Here is an 8215-nt window from a genome sequence, read left to right on the forward strand (position 1 = left end):
GGTTTTTTAGAGGCCATTCGTGCTATTGCGGAGGAGTTTGTGGCCGAGGCGATCGTTGAGGACGAGCGCGAAGTGTTCGTGCTGTGTTCGTTGCGGTGTTGCGGTCGTGTAGATCGAGTGGTCTCGCAACAGAGCGTGGAGACGCATCTGTAAATGTTCGTACAATTTTCCTTTTGAGCATTTGTGTTTTTCATGTTGTAATTTCTCTGTTAATTGCATAACCATTTGTATTGAAGTTGACTGTAAATGTTATGTTCAGTTATGATTGTGATTTGGAATAATCTTTCTTCCTCTACTCACGGAAATCTCAAATTCGATTTCCTTCAAAATGGTCTTCAAAGGTATAATCTCTTGAACTTTTTCTCTTAATAAAAAGCATGCTGTATTTAAGAATGCATATCATGTATGTTTGCTATAAATTAGTTTTTCAATCAAAATGGAATTTTGACGATCCGCTTCTACTCAAAGATCTCTTTAAAACGAGTTCTTTCACGAGAGCAAGAAAACAAGAGGAAGATATGAACAAATGAAAAGAAAAATTGAAGAAAAAAATTGCATTTGTATCTTATAAGGATCAAGACAAAGGAGCGAGAAGTGGGAGCGGGGAATAGAAGTGAGGAGCTAGAAATAGGTCCTTGCGCATCTGTTGAGGTTAGATGGGTACTTTTCACATGTGGATGACATCAGTAGAAAGGCAAATTTCGAGCATTTTTTAAAGTGAGGCAAAATTTCGAGTTGGTCCCTAAATAGGGGTCATTCGTACAAATTCTCCATATTTGGGGTAAGGAGTGGAATAGTGAGCTACAAGGAGTCATGACGTTTAGCAAGTTATCAACTCTTAGAGGGTGTTTATGGTAAAGAGTGAAATAGTGAGGAGTAAGAAGTTATGAAGTTTAGGAAATTGTGAACTCTTAAGGCACACGGTATAAGATGTTGATAAGATATAAATTTGATGTTTTTCAGTAGTGGGACCCATAAACTCCTTTCCAAATATGAACTCGCGTTCACAACTTCAACTTTCCAACTCCTTGGGCCAAATACTCTTAGGTCCAGAGTGTAAGGAGTTGTATAAAATTGATTTTTTTTAGTAGTGGGACCCATTAATTTCTTGAGTCAACAATGAGAGGTGTTCACAACTCCTAGTTCCCAACTTCTTGGGCCAAGCAAATACTATAAGAGAAATAATGTATGAGTTTAATATGTAATTATCTTCACTTGAACATTTGCAATAACTCATTGATATCATTGTATCTATTATAATCAACAAACATCTAAATTCAAAGAATCATGCCCCATATTGAATAGTTTCATTATGTCAGCATCAATTGCACCTATTAGACTCAACTGACACACTACAAGAATTTTGGGCTTTAATGTCGATTAAAGTGAAACTGGATTATAATATTGGTTTTGTTTTTTTTTTTTTTAAAAAACAGATCTTTAATGTCGGTTTTAAACCGATATTGTAGGTATACCTTTAATATCGGTTTAAAACCGACATTAAAAATCCACTTAATTACTTGCATTTTCTATTCCCCCACCCCTTCATTTTTTTTTTATCTCCCTCTTCACTTTCCCCCTATTTTCTTTTTCCTCTCATTCTCACACTTTCACTCACCCACAACCTACGCGACTTCATCATCCGGCAGCTCGTCCTCTTGTCCTCTCTATCTCCATCGTCGACTCCGTCCTATCGTTCTCTCGATGAGTTGATACAATCGATTCAAAGGTAAACAATAGTTAAAACTATCTAATAACGCACTTCAAGCCTTGTGTAATGGGCACTTCAAGAGTGATTTTCTTATAAACTGAAGTAGCGAGTAGAAATCAGCAATGTCTTCGCAATATCGAGTCCCAAAATGGGCTTCCAAGCCTTGTGTGATGGGCATCGATGAAGCTGGTCAAGGCCTTGTTTTAGGTTTTCTATGTTCCTATTCGTTTCGTTCCATTTCTGCCTCTTTAATTCCGCTTCGATCATCATATTTTGGGGTATGATTTTGAATACTCTTTTCTTTTTGAAATATTATTGCATATGATGATCTCAGGGCCAATGGTTTATAGATGCTTGTACTGCGCCAATTCATATTTGAAAGAACTTCCGTCTTTGATTTTAGTAGGTTTAGCTTCTTGCTTCTATGATTTTCTTTTAACTGTTGTTCATCATTTCCCTATTTCGTTTACTTTTCTTCCAACTCGTGATGTGTTGCCTGTAGACTCAAAAAATTTGAAACAAGAGAAGAGGGAGGAATTGTTTGAAGATTTGAAGGCTAACGAGTCAATTGGAGGGGCTGTTGATGTCATAGATCCTCGAGAACTTTCATCTAAAATGCTAAATAAGTCTTCAGTGGTTTATAAATTCTTTCATTTGCATAAATACTTTTATTTTCACTTTACCTATTGAATTCGATGGTATAGAGAATGGAACTTAGTTGAAATTTCGTATTTCTTGAGAAATGGTATTACATGAAATCTCGTCTTTCTTACTGGTACGGTTAGATGTTTTAGTGTTTATAATTCTTTCACTTTATAGAGCTTCTTCCATTGGGGCATCAGCTGGTCGAGGTATCATTGGGAGGTAGAACGGCCTAGTTTACGTGTGGGAATTATCTATAGGAATTAAACTGGGCACTCTTCTTCATTTTGAAGGTATGTGTTATAGCATTGGTGACTGAAGCTTTGCTCAGTGTGCACTATTCTTTGTGAAAAGAGTTAAATTTTTCAGTATACTGAAATTGTTTCCATAATTCTCACAACTCATCAAGAGAAGAAACAAAGAAACAAAGAGTCAATACTCATCATACTTCTGTTCTGGAGTTTAGATACGATAACAAATAAGACACAAGCTTTAAAAGTTAGAAACAGTGGAATATGAGACATGTTTATCATCATAATAGTGCCATTCCCTATTGTAGAGTATTGTATCTTTCAAAAGAAGATTCATTTCCAGTACCATTATTATTATTATCAATTTCTTCAGTTTCTCCGATGTATATTTTCTCCAATATAGGTACAAATGTTGTTTGTATTGCAATTGATAATAAAGAGATAGGTGTGGTGGCTGTAGCAGCTGAAAATAGGCTTCTGGTATATCTAGTTCCATCAGATTGGAAAAGGTAAACCATAAATGGCCTACCAACAAAGAAAATTACTTCTAAACTGCACAATATCATCAGCAAAATGTTTTAGTTTTGAGTTGGTGCCTGCCCCACTTTTATTGTACAATAGTTGGACTTCCAAACAGTTTGGGTTCGTTCCTGATGTCTACTTCTTGATACACTTAGGTTCATTTTGTTGTGTTTGGGTTTACTTACACTTTGACTAATCTTATGGGATAGATGTCTCTTTCTAAACATTTGGTTATCAAGAAACTCATAAGATTGTAGTATTCTAGGTAGATGGCCTTGGCATCCATAACAATGGAATCTATTTTTCAAAATCCTGTGTCACGAGGCCACACTATTTTTCATCAACTCCACTTCTCATAAATCATCAAATATCATAGTCTGATTTGAGGTGAAAATTAGATGCCAAAACTTCTGATGCTTCCCTGACAGTCTCACAAACTTAAATTTGACTTTGTTATCGAGTTCTTTTGATTATATTCACAGTGATATCATTTATATATATATATATATATATATATATTATTTATATGCTTGATTTACAGGGATTCGGACAAAGTGGATGAAGATGAGGAAACAGTTGGAAGTGGTAAAAAAACAATTAAAACTAAGCAATCTTGGTATCACCACATGGAAGAGAGAGTGAAGAAATTGAATCAAATGCCAAAGGACGGTGCAAGTTTTTCCAGACTAGATAGGAAGATTGCATTGGACATGTTTTAAGAAGGTTGACAAGTGGAGAAGGTGCATCCAACACAAAAAGGACTTCATAACAACATTAATAATAAGTACAAGGTAATATTTATAAGATGCTTATCTTAAAAGTCTATTTGTTCTAAAATTTTGGATTAGATTCAGTGTTGGAATGCTATGACTATCTTGCAGTTATGATAGTCATAACTTAGTTTTTATGACTTTCATAAGTGATTTATGGTAGTGGAACTTCTTAAGCATCCTTTGGTAGTTTATATTTATGCATTATTTGTCTAAATGAATCCAGTTGCACTATGGTAGTTTGTGGGTTATTCATGCATTGTGGGTTAGGTTAATTCTTCATTATCATCGTCAAATCTTTTGTTATCTCTTGTTTAACCATTTATTGTGCTTCTTCGTCATCTGTTTGGGTGCTTTTTAGTTGCTTGAAGTTTTGGTGTTGCTTTAGAGGGTTTTTTACTTTTTAGTTATATGGATAATGTAAAACTTTTTAGTTGGAGATGCTAATTTCCTCCTTTCCTCTTTCATATGTGATGCGTTATTTTATGATGTAAAATTATAGATGAAATGCGATGATGAAAATGCGTTGAGCACTCAAGTTTTCTCAGTGGAATCCAAGTGTAAACCCCACTGAGTTTCCTGGTAAGTCCACGGTCGAACTTAGGGACTTGGGAAAACAAGTTGCGGTGGTAATTTTTAGGAAAACCTTGCGGTAACCGGTAACTCAAATAGTTGTTGGTTTTGTTTGTTGCGTTAATGAAATAAATAAATGCGGCAGATTTGAGAAAAGTTTGATTGTGTGATAGATGCAATGAGTATGCGGATGAACGGGTTAAGAAGGTCTTTAGCTAGCGTTACTTGGGAATGCATCAGACTATGCGATCATGTTACACCTATGCACAACAAGTCATTTTCCAATGCAAATGCGGTGCTCCTAAGTCTAGGACGCATGTGTTGAATGCAAAAGTGTCCCTAGAGCTTATTCCTAAGTCTTTACTCATTTCCTATGCGATGATGCAAGATGCACAAAGGCAAGGTGACTGCACACAATCATATCCTATCTCTAGGATGCATGCGATGTGTTAATAGCAAACAATGTTTATTCCTAAGCTTTTATCTCTTGATTATGCGTTCTAATCTGACTCTCTCGAGCCTAGATTCTAACCTGATTTTTCCAAGCTTAGATCTTGTCCTTAGACTACCCTCCCGGGTATCTCTAATGGATGAATGAAGCATACATAATGCAAGATGATGGCAAAGAATGAATATCCCCAGTTAAGCTAGTTAAGTGCTTCTCAACCCATTCAATAAATTTCGCTACTCATGCGTAAATAGCAGAGAGTGAATAGATATAGAGAAGTAAATTTCATTTTTATAAATGAGTTTGAATACAAAATAGCAATGGAAGATAAAGGTAGAGAGTCTGGTAGCAATCCCTTGCTGACCGAGGCTTTTACACTGGCAATCTCTATTCGATTCAAAAGATTTTCCTGCTTCCGCAGGAGTTGGCTCTCTCTTTGATCTTGAAGCTTTTGGTGCTCTTCTAAGCTCACCGGAACGATCTATCGGTACAACCTCCTTCTCTCACTTTCGCCTTAAGGTAAAATAAAATCTAAGAACATGGCTAAATTATGAACAAAACTTGTGAACTTGTGAGCTGAACTTGATTTCTGAAGGATGCCTTTGGTATTTATAGAGCTTCGGGGTGAAGGGCGGCTTCTCTCTTATGATTGTCCAGATGGGATGACTTTAATTCCCTGATTGATGCGCAGAATATTTGTCACCGAAAAGATGAATGTACTCGTTATCGTTAGCTGCTGTCAACTTAATTCGGATTTGACCGTCATTAGCTTTCTGTCTCATCGTGATTAATTATGCCTTTCACCCAGATGCACCCACCAAGTTGCGTTGGCTCTATGCGATAATCCTTATTGAGCAGATGTTTGCGAACACAAATCACCGCAAAGTCTTGCGGTAATGCTGCATCCGTCTGTTGATTTCTTGTGATCACTCTTTTCGCCTTGCGTCAATGCATATTTTGCATAAAAATACAAAAATCAACTGTTTTTATGCGATGCACGCATGCGACCGCAATGTTATGAATTTAATGCTTTTTGGACGCAATCTAACATATTTTATCAACGCAAGCCAACATTGTTTAAGAACTTAGCACTGTAATGAACGTGCATTTCTGCCCGTTATCAATATGTTTATGCTTATGTTTTGGCATATTTTGGATTTTTATTATTTGATTCGAGCTTTTGTGTTGTCGTTTATAATAAGAACATGATATCTCGTCCTTTGTAAATTCCTATGAAGACTCGAAATCAAATATTTGAAAATTTATGTACATACGTATATGTGTGCAGAAATGCAATTGTTTAAATATTGGTTGTTTAAATATGTGTGGTTGTTTAAATGTTGCTTTTTCATAGCTCTCTAGCTTGAATTTCAAAAAGTCTTTTGTGTGGGGTAGTTGAATTCTTATTATATGTTGTTTGCCTATTTTTCTCTACTTGCAGGAAGTCATGCTTTCAATTTGGATCAAATATGTGGTGGATGGTGGAGAGAACATAATAAAGGAGCAATTGAAAAACTATTTGGAAAACAATATATAATGGCAACAAGTGTGTAATGACCCGACCCCCAAGAACTTAAGTTAGGCTGTTACTAAATACATGCATGTATGGAACTCAAAACGACATTCGGTTATGGTGAAATAAATGATAATTAAATAAGGTAAGTTCAAAAGACTTTCATTAAATTCAAATACTAAATCAATAGTAGGGTATTCATAAATCATAAAGGATAATAAATAAATCTGAAAAATGATTTTTAAAAGTAAGTTTTAAACATCAAAACTAAAAATTAAGAGAAACATGAAAAGAACTTTAAATCTCATGAGCGGAAGCGTAAAAACTAGTCCTAGTGGCTCGATCACGAATTCTGCTTGTCCATCGTCAGTGCATCTCTACCCTTACCTAAAACAACAACATGAGAAAGAATGAGTATAAAATACTTAGTAACCCCACTACTAGGGTCAGGTTAGGCATTTATGTCCTCTAGATACTCACCTTTGGTGAAACATGTAAACTGCTTTAGTCCTTATGGGACACATATGCACATGAAACAAGAAGGAGATTGAGTCCTATCCTACTATAGTTAAGTATGTCCACTACCTCTGGTGAATCCCGAAGGAAACACAAAATCTAATGGGCATTTAACTAATCAGTAAGAACATTTGTACAGTCTCAACATCATGTACGAATCTATGACATACATATAAACCTCAACATCATGGCTCTACAACATACACATATATCTCAATATCATGGTTCTACAACATAAGTGTATACCTCAACATCATCAGATCAAATACAACCATGGAAGCACATACCATCTCATACTAGCATTCAAGTGTCTATGTGCATAAATAAATAATTCGGATCTCGTAACAGAACATACTTTGATCATGTTATACTATCAATCTATCATGCTGTCATTCTGTCATAACATTCATTTATCATGCTAGCATACATCTAATGCATGGCTCGTGGGCAGTTCCAGTAGTAAGATTACTTACCTTGATATTAGGTCGAACCAAAAAAGCAATTGAATCTTTGTGAAATTCTTGAATCCTTAATCAAGCCTAAACATAAACCAAGCTTTAAAATTAATAGTTAAAGCCAAATTCCAAACACTCAAATATTATAAAATATTTCCAGATAACCTTACCTAAGGTGTGGTCCAATTCGAATTCACCTTCCAAACCTCCAATTTTAAGCCCAAATAATTAGCAAACCAAACTCTTCTTTATCTTGAATGAAATTCTTGAATCAATCCCCTAATCATAATTTGAAATTAGGCTTACATGATTAAAGCTTGAATCAAATACATACTTCACTACCAATGTCTCCAATAAATTATCCATAAGTAGTTTCGTCAAAAAAATCACTTCCAAATGACTTTACCAAAATTTCTCAACAACCAAAATTAATCCACAATAGGGTAATCAAAGCATAAAACTTACCACAACTCTGTAAAACAAACTCCAAATTCACTGAATAATACCTCAATACCTTCACAAACTTGAATCCAAAGTTGAAACACAATGGGTATCAACCAATTGATGCCAAAAGTAAATGAATATTCAAGAATCAACCGAAAACAAACCCAAACGGCAGAAATCTTACCCAAATCGATAGATCCAGTGACGGCAAAAGCGAACGACGCTTGAACAGTGGTGGATGGAGGTCATGAGGAAGAAACTGACGCAACGGCTTTGGGTGGCGTCGGACGGGCTCACGAACGTGAGGAAGAAAAGGGGGGTGGGGTTTGACTTTTTATAAAAAAAACAATATAATAATAATAAAAAAAAG

The 8215-nt window shown here is 35.5% G+C and overlaps 1 long non-coding RNA gene across 7 annotated transcripts; it reads left to right on the forward strand.

Annotated features, from left to right (window-relative positions):
• Positions 1-1550: 1550 nt before the first annotated feature.
• LOC120069711 lies at positions 1551-6582 on the forward strand. Of its 7 annotated transcripts, none has more exons than XR_005479644.1 (6): positions 1551-1729; positions 2046-2117; positions 2214-2646; positions 3008-3113; positions 3668-3917; positions 6359-6582. It is a non-coding gene; the product is annotated as an uncharacterized LOC120069711 (long non-coding RNA). The 7 variants fall into 7 exon arrangements; XR_005479641.1 differs by having other exon boundaries at positions 2046-2113; XR_005479643.1 differs by lacking the exon at positions 2046-2117.
• Positions 6583-8215: the final 1633 nt, after the last annotated feature.

This window comes from Benincasa hispida, unplaced genomic scaffold (genome assembly GCF_009727055.1).
Source record: "Benincasa hispida cultivar B227 unplaced genomic scaffold, ASM972705v1 Contig557, whole genome shotgun sequence".
In the NCBI taxonomy this organism is placed as follows: Eukaryota; Viridiplantae; Streptophyta; class Magnoliopsida; order Cucurbitales; family Cucurbitaceae; genus Benincasa; species Benincasa hispida.